General features: G+C 39.5%; 1 protein-coding gene across 1 annotated transcript in view; it reads left to right on the top strand.

The window, feature by feature from the left end:
* Positions 1-4515: 4515 nt before the first annotated feature.
* The window catches only part of cald1a (caldesmon 1a), a 49672-nt gene continuing 39482 nt past the window's right edge, over positions 4516-14705 (top strand). The window contains exon 1 of the mRNA XM_058416711.1: positions 4516-4671. The gene's annotated coding sequence lies outside the window, so the exon portion shown is untranslated. The remainder of the gene's footprint in view (positions 4672-14705) is intronic.

Genomic DNA, 14705 nt, shown 5'->3' with positions numbered 1-14705 from the left:
TCACAGGTCACTAAAACTGGACAAGGCCAGGAGACATTTTTCCAGTCTTCAACTGTCCAGTTTCACTGATTCTGTGTCTACTGTAGCCCCCGATTCCTGTTTCTGTCTGACAGAGATGAAATCTGATATGTTCTCCTTCTGTTATAGTCCATTGGACTTAAAGTTCAGTGTGTTGTGTGTTTTGAGAAGTTGTTCTGATCACTACAGTGATAAAGAAATGTTACTTGAGTTACTCTAGGCTTACAGTTAGCTCAAAACAGTCTGGCCATGCTCGTCTGGCCTCCTCCATCATCAGAGTTATGAACTGCTGCTCGCTGGATGTTTTCACTCTGAGAATTATTCGGTCTAAACACTCGAGGCTGTTGTGAATAAAAATGGCAGGAGATCAGTAGTATATGAAATACTCAGACCAACTCAGCTCAAACCAAGAATAATGCTATGCACAAAGTCACTGTAATAACTATTTTTCCCCATTCTGATGTGAACATTATCCAAAGCCCTTGACCTGTATCTGCATGATTTTCAGCATTGCGCTGCTGCCACTTGATTTGCCGATTGGATATGTGAAATAAAAATATACCATCAGTCTTTAAAAAATTACTAACTCTGCTAGGTTTTCTTCTTTATTAATATGCATTATTTGCTAATTGATATATGTACGTATATAGGGAAGTGGTTAAGGACTAATGACTGGAAGGTTGTGAGTTTGAATCCCAAGTCCACCATGGGCCCTTAAACAAAGGACTTAACCCTAAGCTGTAAATGACTGACTGAATATATAAAAATATTCTTGACACTGTTAGCAAATTTGAAGTTTGGAAAGGAATTTAGACTGCTTTAATTGACCATTAGTTTGATTTTTTTAAGACAATCCTGGTTGTCATAGCTCCTCTCTTTTTCTCCAGACTGATTGAGGGAAAGTCAGCACTCAACATCAGCTTTGTCCATTATGACCAATAGCAAGAGTTGACCTGTTACTACCTGCTCCTCCTTTCTTCGGCTGTGAAACTACCAGCAGGCAGAGAATGTGAGAGGAGATATTCGCCCCTATGCTTTCTCATTATGTTTACTCGGGCCTATTGAGAAACGCTGATGAATGCAGGCAATTGAACCATCTTGAGAATGTAATTGCACTTGCACATACAAGGCAACATTGTTTAAAATTACCTACCCTCACTAAGCCATTCATGAAAAATCGACTGGCCAGAAATAAAATGAGGCCATGTGCTATGGGGTAAGAGAAATGATGCTGGCACACTGCAGTCTTCCCTGTTTTATACTGGGCTGTTGAAGTGTTCGTAGCTCAGACAGTCTATTTTCAACAAGGTCAGACATAGACACAGACAGAGCCTTTCTTGTAACAGTGCCATTCCTAGAACAAAAACTATTCTGATGCTTACTTAACTTCCTAATATGTCCAAAAATTTATATTGACCACTGGACACAAATGAGATCATACCCAGAATGTGTCTCTATAAACATAAGCTTACTGATGAGATAAATATGTGAAGTCACTGAGGTAAATATAGACTAGATTTAATCTCTTAGATCAAGAGACTAAACACCTGGTTGCATTTAGTTATTTAACAAATTGTGGATAAGAAGAAAGGTATTTCACTGCTCGCTGTTTATATTCTGTGGGAAAATGTCAATTTAAAAAAAATCTGATGAATTATTTTGTTTTCATCAAAGGCATATGTGCAAAGCAAACAAATTATTATTCCCCATGGTGGTGTTTGCTAAATCTATTTGCAAACATTTGAATATTGGGTGTTTCTTTAACACACACACACACACACACACACAATATGAGAGAAAAAGAGTTCATCTGATAAAGACTCAAACATTCTTCACTCAATCTTTTGTCATCTGCAGTGACAGCGATTCAAATTTTTTTACTGATTTACACCGATCAGGCATAACATTATGAGCAGTGACAGGTGAAGTGAATAACACTGATGATCTCCTCATCATGGCACCTGTTAGTGGGTGGGATATATTAGGCAGCAAGTCAACATTTTGTCCTCAAAGTTGATGTGTTAGAAGCAGGAAAACTGGTCAAGCATAAGGATTTGAGCGAGTTTGACAAGGGCCAAACTGTGATGGCTAGACGACTGGATCAGAGCATCTCCAAAACTGCAGCTCTGGTCCGGTCTATAGTGGTCAGTATCTGTTTAAAGTATCCTTTAAATCCTGTACGTCCTTTAAGTCCTGTAGGTATCCTTTAAGTTCTGTAAGTGGGCTCCAAAGGATCTGCTGCTAACATCTTGGTGCCAGATACCACAGCACACCTTCAGGGATCTAGTGGAGTCCATGCCTCGACAGGTCAGGGGTGTTTTGGCAGCATATGGGGGACCAACACAATATTAGGCAGGTAGTCATAATGCTATGCCTGATCGGTGTATGTCGTATTGTCTTTCACTTAAATCACCCATAAATACGTGCAATCTTCTAAGAACATAATGTACTATAATGTGTTTTTTTTAACAATCTTCATGAAATGTCACTCACACAATGTTTCTGGTCATGCAACATTCAGCATTCCTACAACATGCAACGACACTGTAGGAATGTTTAGTCTTTTTTTTTTTTTTTTTACCAAAAAATTCATAACTAGAACCACTTACAAGTTCACTAGTAAGGTAATATTCAGAAAACATAGACTCAAAAGTATCTAAATTCTTCTAATCTAAAGTTGGTTAAATGTTTTTTTTATTTGTAGTTGAATAAAGCAGCCCACATCCTGACAAGCCATTCTGTAGTAAAAATTATAGCTGTGCAAAATGAGCATTATTATTATATATCACTTGGCCCCAGAGGAAATGAGTATTTTTGGGGTTTATTCTACTGAGAGTATCACATAGGCCTTTAATAGTACAGGTTGGAGGGTAGTTTGGGCACCTTGTCCGAATTGGAAATCCATTATGAAAAGAAGTAGAGTTTCTTTCACTCCTCAGCATATATTAGGCTTGTGTTTAAGTGTTTAAACAGACCGCCACCCTGCCTTTTGCCAAGATGAAAGTTGACTATGATCCACACAGACAGTGGCTTAGTTTACGAATAATGTTTCATGAAGGATCACCAAAAAAGGGAATTCTGCAAGCCAGTCTGGCTGCTTCCTCCATTTCTCAAAACGTTGTATGTATTGGTATTTGAACATATTTTTCTTTTCTTTTTTTTAGTGCCAGCTTGACAGATCGTTCCTTTAATTGTTCATAAAAAATCCTGCCGTGTTTTATTTTGTCAAGAAGAGCCAATATTTTAAAGCCACTGAGTGGTCAGTGAGCAGATTTGGACTGCTCTGCACAGTTCTGTAAATAGTGCTGTGCAACACACAAGTGACTCTGAAGAAGTGTGTCAGGTGAACCCTTTTACAGGCTTTACCTAATTAAAATATGGTTGACAGATTTACTTTGAATGATGGCTCTTTGAGATATGTTGGGTCCACCTGCTGACGTGTCTGTCAAGGCGATTCACTTATGCTGTAAATAAATAAATACATAGATAGATAGATAGATAGATAGATAGATAGATAGATAGATAGATAGATAGATAGATAGATAGATAGTGTAAAGCATAGATGTGGTTATTCTGAATAATTTTTTTTATCCTTATTCTTCACTCCAAGAAAAAATCCACTATGAACAATTTGTATATTAATCTTCTGAATTAACAAGTCATCTTCAGTGTTGTGCAAGATTTATTTTGTATACAATTCTGTTTGGAGTTTTAACTTCGTTTTCCAGCATGTTGGTCTAAATATTTTTACTTTGTGTCTTTTGCTTTTGCAGCGCATTAATCTGGCATATTTTTTTTTTAATTTTGGCAAAGGTTTTACACTGGATTTCTTCTTTCTGTTGTTATCCAGGCTTAGGAGTGAGAGTGCACTGACTTGTGCAGCCCCACCATAGCAGGATTGGTCTCTACTGGTCTAAACTACTTTTATTCACTTTCTGTAAAATTTCCTACATTTTCTACAATGCCATTCATCGGCCTGTTCATAGCAGTGGCACCTAAAGAGACCAGCAGTGCTTTAGTTCTTTACCCTGTCCAGCTATCACCTCCTCATCTGTGCTCTCTGTTCACGTAGATAGGGTTCCAAAGCTTATAAATTGAACTGAGTCAATGTTTGTATTTATATTTACAGCAGTTTGCAGTAAATCTCTGACATAAATCATCAAAACTATGATGCATTATGTTCTGATATGCTGAAATCAGCGTTTGCTTTCTCACTTATATAACACTGGAAGTTGCTGGATAATATTGAATGAGAAACAAAGCCCTCGGTCTGTTTTAGGAGCTAACAGTGTAATGCAATTGTTTTCTCTTATGTCAGTATAAAACTGAACATACTATTGACTCAAGGGAAAAGTCTCTGCATTACAAATGGGTGAATTTCTCACAAACTGCATGCTGTCATGTGCAATACAGCACTTTTAGTATTTAGTGCAGTTGACTGAGCATGCAGTTTCGATCAGAAGTCGTATTTACGAGATCGATGGTAGGCGTGGCTCATTTCAGATAAACGCTCAAGGGAGGAGGAGGAGCTTCATGAGAAAGCGCATCTCTTACAGAAGACTGTCGGGGTCCGAGGAGTGAGCAGCCTGAGCGGAAACCTCCTCAACTTTGTTTTATAGGCTAAAGCTCAGCCAGATTTGCACTCAGTGGCAGGTAAGTTGTGGTACATTGTGTTAGTTGTGACTTATTTATCCGACGTGGTTTCAGCACACAGAGTAAAAGTTCCTCCTGAAGTTTTGTTGTGCGTATCCGTTATGTCTCGCGCTGTAGCGAGCGCGTGCGCTGCTTTGCTCCACTGACAAGGGATGCTGTCTGCTTTTCTGTTTATTTGTTGCTGTTGTTGAAGCTTATTAAAGTATTGAGATGCATTCCTTCCTGCTTTCCTCCAAACATCTGTTCATGTTTATTCTCACGAATTTCTGTGCTTTAATGAATTGTAAATGTTTTGCAGTTGAATTAGTTGAGTCAAATTGAAATGGTGTAACATTTCTTTAATATGTGCAAGGTAGAAAACATATAGTTTTATATAAGCATATTTAATTTTAGATGCATAAAAGATTTTTTAGAAGATATTTTCCCCTAAAATTCAGATTCAGGATATTAGGGTGGTGCAGCGGTTCGATTCTGAGCTCAAGTTACTGTGTGTGAAGTGCTTTAGATGCTCACTCCACTTCACTCCATGGGGTTCTGCCATTTCCTCCAACTTCCTAGAAAATGCTGGCAGGTGGACTACAGTAAAGGTGTGTGATGTCCAACAATAGACTGGCATCACATCCACGGTGTGTTCCCATCTCGAACCTAGTGTTCCTGAGATCTCTGGATCTCTCTGGATCCATGCCAGCCATTACCAGGAAAAAGCATTTACTGAGCATACTCACATGTGAAATGTAGATTTTCTGATTTTTAAAAGGCTAAAGGACTGGAATGTTAGTGATGTAGAGTTCTGAAAATTGAATTTGTGCCACCAAAAAGCCGTTTTCTAATTTTGGTATTAGAAAATGTCTTTTATAATAGTTTGTTTACTTTTTTTTCAACTTCCAAACTTACAAATTTCAATTAATGCATAAGAAATGCATTCAGGTTTGTACATTTTAACTTCAGATTTTAGTGTATGAATTCATTTACATATACTGTACATAGAAAAATTCCCAGTGCAGCATTAACTATTATTTGTTATTTGTGCTGAATAAATAATCTACATGTGCTTTTAACTGAATGTCTGTAGTGTTGTATCACTCCTGCAGTCCAGAGTCAGTGTGTTTATTTGCTTCCAGCAGGACTCACTGTAGGTATTCATTTAGAACTCAAAATTAAAGCTGTGCAACATGTTATCCGAACCCACAGCGACTTCTTCAGCAAAATTTTCTTTCCTGCTGCAGTAAATTGAGTAGTCGTGGTAAGTTTATTTATTTAAACTGTGCAAGGGGTGCCTAATTTCAGCCAGGCGTGGAGGGCTGGAGTTCAGCCTAGTTAGAAGGTGTAATTTCCCAGCACCTCATAGTGAGTGCTGCTAGAAGATTTCTATTAAACCTTTCTCCTTCTTTTTTTCCTACCAGATCTAACATTTTAGAGTCCTGTTCCATGCATTAAATTTATTTATACATTTTGCACTTATCTCACAGTCATGTATTTGCACTGTATACAGTCCTACTGTGCTACTGCACTTTTATGTTTTGCACCAGGGTCCTGAAGAAACAACATTTCATTTCAGTATATACAAGTTACATAGAGGAAGAACAATAAAAAAAAAAAACCACTTGACTTGTGTAGACTGGATTTAGGGACCCTTGATCTACGCTCTTCACTTACCGAGACATTCAGTAGCATCATCTGTGCTGTATATTCTGGCTGGATTCCCCCTCCTTGTTTTCTTCCCAAAATATTTGCGGTGTGCTGTTGCCAGTCACGAACATTCTTGTATTGTTTCATCTGTTTCTGTTGTGGGATTGCGGACAGGCCGGGGCTGGAGGGTTGAAGAGCGGTTTGCTTTGCTAAGTGAATTCTCTGAGCTGACTAGTTTGCAGTACAGGAACTTGTGGATTTTAATAACACTATTGACCATCCCATAACACGCCATCATGGCTCAGAAATATCCAGATGCCTTTTGTCAAACCAAGATAATTAAGTGTACTAACTTGATGGCATCCATGTGAATTGTGGCAAGGTACAGGAAGCTGATCTTGGAGCATTTTTTCTGCTCTTTTGTCCAGAGTGATGCTTCAGGGCCTAAATGCAGATGTAGGTAGCCCAGTGGACTCTTGAGGGAGAATAATTGTCCACGAAACTGGATCTGATAACAGTGTGGTGTTTGGAAAATATGAGGGGAATGCCCTTGCCTTATAAGGAACAGATTGAACCTGGTGACAGACGATTGAAATAGCCTCTGGAATGCACAACTGCACCATTTTCTCTCCTTTTTTTTTTTAACCCTCCCACTTTGTCTCTGTCTCTCTCATGCTCTCGTCTTTGCTCTTTTCTTTTGCTGTAATGTGAGGGCGTGTGGAGCCCAGAGGAATCTGGCAGTAATTCTGCACAGTGATAACGAGGCTTTGCCATAGGCCTGGCTGGGGCAGGATGTAAAGAACACTACCCTGTGTTTCCGGAGTCTAGATCCTTCAGCTCCAGGCTGAACAACACAACTACAACATAGAAGCTGATAAAGAACCAGAGTTGCCTGTTGAACTGTTAAACTGACCCAATTTAGGCCTGAAACCAGCCTAAACTATTCATTTTAGCCTGATAACCAACATTCAAACCAACATTCAAATGTGCAAAGTCATTTTTTTTCTGTTGTGTTTATTTTTGCTAGAATGTCAAAATATGTAATTATGCTATCTGCAGACGACAGTGTAATTAGAGAGTTTGTATCAGAAGACTTCTCATTAAATGGCTGCAAAACTCTTTTCTTAATTTCAGGTTATCACACGAAAGTGGAATTGCTTTGCTTTGAAAAGGACACGCATATGTCTGGATATTACCAGAGCTCAAAGGCAAAAGAAAAAGTATGCGAGAGCATTTTTTTAAAAAATGGATCCATGTAAACTAATACTGAGAAAATATTTACTTTGGACAACTGTTGTGAAAGTTCAATTAGCGTTCTGTTACAGTGATTAACACTGGAAGAGAAAGCTCAAGGGACGCAGGCCAGCAACTCTGACCACATCATGTTCTGCACTAGCCGTCCCCTACTTTTAATCTGATACCCTCTACTTTGTAAGTGGAATGAGCAAGGTCCTGCATATCCACTTGTGTAACCCAGTACATTTTTTTCCCCTCCTTTGAGGTCTTTTAATGATCTGTTTAACTCTTAAATGGTTATGACGATCGTGAATTGAGAGGAAGGGAGGGCACCAATCTAGGACATTCCTCAATTGTGAAATCAGAGCTGTCTGAAACTTTAGCTCATGTTTATTTAGGTTCCTGCAAATATCCAATAAGTGCCTTGCAGATGTTTTGATTGTACTATACTGTATAAATCTGAAATTCCTCTTTCGCTGTCCCATTTTCAACCAGTCCTTCAGTGGAAAGCTTTTTTTTTTTTTTTTTTTAACTGGTAATTTGATGTTGTGGTCTGTTGTTCTTCAGCATGGTTGCAGTTTTCAGCAGAAAAGTGGGATTCTGGAACAGAAATGGTGAGTTGGATCGAGACTGTGTAAGTCCTAAGCAGGGAGACTTGAAGTAAGCCAGAACTGCTGATGTTCAAGGATTTCTTTTGGATGATGGATAACGCTGACGGATGAGTTCTTTTCGCTCCATTGCCCGAGGGTGCAGCCATGTTAGATTTAGAAATAAATCCTTTCCTTAGAGGGCACACGGTTGGAGCTGTAGTTTTAAATGTATACAGTCATCCTTGTTATGTTTACAGGGGCGTATTTTACAGCACACATTTGAAGTCACACTCAATTTTATTAAAAGTTTTATCTTTATTCTCTTATCATGATCTTCAGAGTGCAGTTGAATCTGTTGTCATTTCGTTGATATTTCATATCGAGAAGCTCCAATTTCACCTTACAGTAAGTTATTATCCAGCGATGTCAAGTTTCCAAAAATGTTGTATTAATAAAGTGCTTTTGATGAACTGGACTCTGAACCTCTCCTCATCTGATAAAACAGTTACAGGAAATGTCTGAGCGAGTCCGTTTTGGTCTCTCTTCCAGCCTCTTCCCAATTGGGACCTCTGCTATTCAGGCTCAAACTAAACAAACATCTAATCAAGGCATGGGGATAACATGCTCCTCCTGGAGTGACATTTATGGTCCCCATTTGATGACTGGCATTTGAGCAATGATAGGATGTATATAGATCTGCCATTTTGAAATGAAAGCCACTGCATTTTCATGCAATTATCCAATCACCCAGTCATGGGAAATCTAAAATCATATAGGTCCAGGTCAAGAGCTTATGTTAATGTTCACACCAAACATCAACAGAAGGAGATATGTGATATCAGTCACTTTATGATCATGGCATGTTTGATGGTGCCAAACGAGGCTGGGTTGAAGATTTCAGAAACTGATCTCCAGGGATTTTATCACATATCAGTTTCTAGAGTTTATACAGAATGGTATGAAAAACAAAAACATCCAGTGAGCTGCATGTTTGTAGGAGGAAATGCCTTGATAATGAGAGAGGTCAGAGGAGAATGGCCAGACTGGTTCAAGCTGACAGGAAGCCTACAGTAACTCGACCACTCTTTATAACCGTGGTGAGGAGAAAAGCAGCTCAGTATATACAGTATGCTGAATCTTGAGGCAGATGAGCTACAACAGCAGATACCACATCAGGTTTCACTCCAGTCAGCCAAAAACAGGAGTCTAAGGGTAAAGCATAGGTTCACTGAAACTGGAAAAAGACCTGGCAATGATGTTTTTCCAATATTCCGTATCTGCTATTTGGTGTGATCATTAAACGGAAGCTCTTGACCTATGGTTGCACAATTTTATGCCTTTTTATAGACTGCTGCATGACTGGCTGCTTAGATAATTATATGAATGAGTAGGTGTATGGGTGTTCCTATTAAAATGGCAGGTGAGTGTATATATTGGATAATGTGTATAAGTAAGCTCAGGGTGCATGTTGTGCCATGACACAGTGGTGCTAAGGCATTTCATTTTCAATCAGCCATTGGCAACACAATGTGAGTGTGTCACGTGACCAGAGTTCATCTCTCCAGTGATGTGCCTCACAAGAAGTGGAGTCTGATCCTCTTGCTCTGCATGGCGTGTTAAATATGTCTTGACACCTACATATAAGCTGTACCTACTTTTCAGTCCTCTGAGGACACAATAATCCTGGCAGTTTGTATTAGTTTATCACGAATCATGGCAGTGCTGTAATTCATCACTTTGCATTTCTCTGCACAGTATCAGACAGCTGGCACAAATTCAGTGGCAGAAACAGGTTCCCTGTGAGTGGCGTTTAATTAAGAACGCTCTTCTGGGAGAGAGGCTGGCATCTGAGAGCCTCTTACCTCATAAGAAACGTGCTAGAAACGGCTCTGGTCCAATCACTCTAGCTGTTATTAAACAATGCAGGTCTGGCTTTCTTAAAAGGGATATTATTAGCTCTCAGCTACAGTTCAGTTGCAGGGTGACTCAGTCAGTGGGCCTGCTACATGTCCCAGACATGGCCAGTGTAATGCATTCAAGGAGCTATCGAGGGTATTTATGTGCTACTTATACCATCAGTCAGCAAAGATATTCATAGTGGGCGTGAATCAGCTTCTCAGCTGTTCTTAAGCTGACAGAATGGGGATAATCGCACAGTCAGTCCTTACAGTTGGTTATAAGATTACATCACAGGCGTGTAAAAGAGAGAGCCGTGTTAACAGCTAAGCAGAGGGCACAGTGACACATGGGTACAGGGTTACAATGGTCTTTATCTGTTTATCCTGGGTTTAGTGGAGTAAACGCACTAAAGATTGGGGAGTTCATGCTAATTGTGGGCATGTGCTGATTATTGAAACAGGCTGCACATGCATGTGATTACAAGAGAGGAAAAGATGCCCCAGACATGCAGTGTGTGAAAGACAAGGGGGATGGGGGGGGCTGCTTTGCACAGGCTGCCCTCATTAAGCTCTGATTTAATGAATATAGCAGTGCCATGGAGAACAATGAACTCTTGTTACAGTAGCAGCTACTGTGTCTGTGTATGTGTGCGTTTGAGAGACACAGAGAGCATGTGAATACAGAGCTTCTCAAGACTATGACAGACATCTGAGAGACCACCTTGGATAATAATAGCCTTCCATTATTTCAGGTTCAACTTAATGATCAGTAATAGCATCCCAGCTGCCCAGACCTGCCTGAAGTGTAACAGTCACTCAGTCAAGCTCTCAGCCGGCACAGCCATGCCACACACAGCACTTTGTGCCTGAGTGTGTTTATGTGGCACAGGTGGATAGCTGGAAATGAGAGAGTTTTTATAGTGCAAGGGTGTCAGAGTTCACAGTACTGCAGAGTCTACCTCATTTAAAGCATTCAAGCTAGATCATCACCAAGGATTCAGTGCTGTGTGTTAGAAGAAAGAAAGCATTCATCCCTGCATCTGGCGTCATCAGCTGGCAGAGAACCGGCAAAGCATTGCACTTGGATCTAACTGAGAGTTCAAAACATATTGTAGCAGAAATGATCAATGTATGAAATAATGGCTGTGGTATAATAGTGACTACAGCTTCTGGAGCAGATCATCAAACCAGATGTCTCATCAATTCAGAGTCTGTGGCACCAATCAAAATGTAGCAGCATGAAGGCACTACAGAAACCACTTCAAGTGATCTTATTTATAGCCATGAACAAATCATTTATGGTTAAGCAATAAAAGGTAACTGTTGTCACCATTCAGCTATATTAGTTGCTTATCTGGACATTTAAAAGCAAGGAATTTTATAGAGCTGGACCTTCACAAACATTTATTGGATACCGCTGACCTATATGGCTGGAGTGGAGGCAGGAACTGTTGTGGCTTTAGAGGAATACCTGCGCAGTGGATTTATTATAAATCTAGCATTACTAATATCCTGACAAAGTTAAATAAAATAATAGGCCACGTTAAGCAAGGACATCTTTAATATAAATGTCTTTCATTCTTAATATTCTCTGGAACACTGTTTCGGAGTTTAGAGGGTATGTAAGAATAAACATTCAAGCAGTTAAGCTGATCCTTGGGATAACAGAAAGCCTGTCCTCCAGTCACTATAAAGATTATTATGAGGACATCACTTGAACTTTTAATAAATGGTCTGCCAATATTTTGTATAAGACATCTGTGTAATAATTAAATAAAGGTAGCAGGCTTAAAAACAGGACTAAGCATGCCTAGGCTTGCCTGATCGCTATCAAATGAATGCTTTTTGCAAGTTCCAGTGAAGCAGGATCAGAAATGCTTCTCCTATCTTTCATCTACTTCCATATACTCCTGAGAAAATGACTGGATGTCAAGCAGCCTGCAATCTTACAAGTGTTTCTTCAGCATTCAGTGCTGAAAAGACTCCTCTCCTGTGTAGTGCACGTATCAGCTGAAATAGGCTGAAATCGTTAATGGCCTTTAATGCCTGTTGTTTATAAAACAAAGTCCATTGTCTTTATTAGATGCAATAAAATGGGCTGTTAATTGTGGTAATTGATGTATATCTAGCAAAAGGCTACACCAAATATTTATTACAATAATAATAACAGGCTATAATAACAATAAAAATAATTGCATGCTATGTATAAAACTTTATGGCATTTCAATATTGTAGATTTAGCCTGCATTCGCATGTACACTAGCAAGTGACAAAGTGAACTGGAGCTTAACATTTCCTTTTAATATTACAGGAATGCATTTCTAGCCCCAAGCCTCATCTGAATTTAACCTGCGTTTACACAAACAAGTAATAATTCAGTTCAATTGTCACTTGCTCTGCTATGCACTGTACTTTTGTAATAAAATTCAGTTAAAGATAAGACTAAGGATGTATGTTTTCTGTAATATTTGTGTGGCCTACACTGCTAAATCTGTATTAAGTGCAGGGAGGACTGTGTCAGTGGTCTGAAAATGCATGCTAATGGATTGATCTGAGGAGTATTATGAATTTACTAGTAGTAAATAGCAGTGCATAGGGAATGAATGAGGGCCTGTAGCATTGCCACTAGCTAGTGTGAACATGGAGTGTTGCATACAAGTTCATAATACTGTAGATGCTATAACATGTTGCTATTGTCAATTCCTATCTATACCATAAAAAAACAGACATTGCACAATCACAAGAGATAACAGTAGCCGTAACTACATGGCTACGAAAGACAAACCTGGAGTGACATCAGTGACTTGTCATTTGCTGGTGTGAGAGTAAGGTCAGTCCATCTGTCAGAGAGAGAAAATGAAAGTTTTGGGCTGGCCGGCTCGATGGTCAGGCAATTACATAGAAAAACAATGAAACACAATATTTCAGTTGACTAAAGTAATCCATCACCGGGCTTTAAAGCACATCCAGTGTCTAGTACAAAGTGTGTCTATGGTTTTAAGAGAAAGAGAGAGAGAGAGAGAGAGAGAGAGAGATGCACAGAAAAGAGCTAGAGTCAGAAGAAAGCAGTGCACTCTTCAAATAGCCAGCCTCAGGATGTGGACCAATTCTGGCTTTATCAAAGTCTTTACACGGTATCAACCATTTGTTAATCCATACAGATACAAGAACAATAGAGTTGCACAATATGTTGTTTTTTAATTAACCTTTTCTAGCAGTAGGCTGGTGTTCCATTCCGCCAGCAGAATGGAAGTCGTCTTATCGGACGTTTTCGATCAACACAAACAAATGAATTATTTTTTCGCTGCAAGTCTGGTAAAAGATTAGTCAGGACACTGTTGGGTTTCTGGGTGTAGAGTATTGTAATTCTGTGTGTAGCTGCCAGTGAGCAGGACAGTGGGAAGTGTAAGGGTGGGAACAAAGGGAATGAGGGGTATATGAGCCCCCTGCTGGGCAAAGAGTTCACACTTCCACGATAACCTTGGTACAGAGATAAATTGGACAGTACAGCTACAGCTTTTTATAGTAATATACTGTATACAAATACCACAATACAATACAATCCTGTCCATTAAACCATGGACTAACATGTGATCATGTTGCATCACAGGACACTGTAACACAGATGAAGGAAATTGCCATCTGCCCTCTTTCAAATACATGAGTTCTCAGTATCAGTGTGATTGACAGTGAGAGAGAGTACACCATTCCTTCCTTCCAGAGAGCCAAGCTAGTTATACTCCTTTATTTCCTGTTCATGAATGGCTGTAGCCTAGAGTAAATGCTTTCAGCTGCCTCACTCAGGACACCAGTGCTCATTTTCTCCTGATCTCCTGATTTTTTGGTCTTAAATGCACATGCTTGTGTATAAAGGCACTACTGAAAACTTTCTCAGACACTAATCCCAAACACCTCTACTCTGGAAGACATGAACTGGCAGGTAATACGGGTAACTTTCCCGGCATAAATATTGACATTTCACCTTAATTTGTCAACTCTGAAAACAACCATAAATGTTTTATTGCACACTCAGAGTATCAGTCTCAGATTTTCTGTAAGGTTTCAATACATTTTGATTAATATCAGCATTCAACTTGATGGATTACACCGATCCAACAAAGATTAATCACTGTATTCAAAATAAATGCAGGATGCTCCTTCACTGTGTCACATCAAAGGCTCACCAGTGTGTTTTTAATAAATTGCATGCCCTAAGACAGGCCCAATGTGAAATATTATAATTGCAGTGTAGCATTCTGTCCATAGTAGCCTCGAATTGAGTGGCATCCACTTAAACAGACCCACCAACCTGCTGACAATAGTAGTCAACGTAAATAGGAGCAAAAGAAGTGACTACACAAGTGTAATGGGAGGAGCAGCAAGAGAGGCACAGGAAAGGGTTCTACACAGGAATGTGTGGTCTGAATATCCTTTGCAGCCGACACACACACACACACACATTTCCCGCAGAGGATTTGCAAGCATTCCTGAACCTGGGAGAGTTTTACCTACATTGTGTACATTCCTCAGAGACATGATTGATGTGAGACACATTAACTTTGTTTGTTTTAGACTAAAGATTATAAACTAGGATGCATCTTTTGCGGTCCATGCTTCAAAGTGCAAGGACGATTAGAAGCATCTCTCTGCTGCTGTCATCAGTCTGGCTCATCACTGAACA

Source organism: Hemibagrus wyckioides, linkage group LG19 (genome assembly GCF_019097595.1).
Source record: "Hemibagrus wyckioides isolate EC202008001 linkage group LG19, SWU_Hwy_1.0, whole genome shotgun sequence".
In the NCBI taxonomy this organism is placed as follows: Eukaryota; Metazoa; Chordata; class Actinopteri; order Siluriformes; family Bagridae; genus Hemibagrus; species Hemibagrus wyckioides.
Note: the sequence above shows the minus strand (reverse complement) of the source record. Positions and strands in the feature narration are given on the sequence as shown.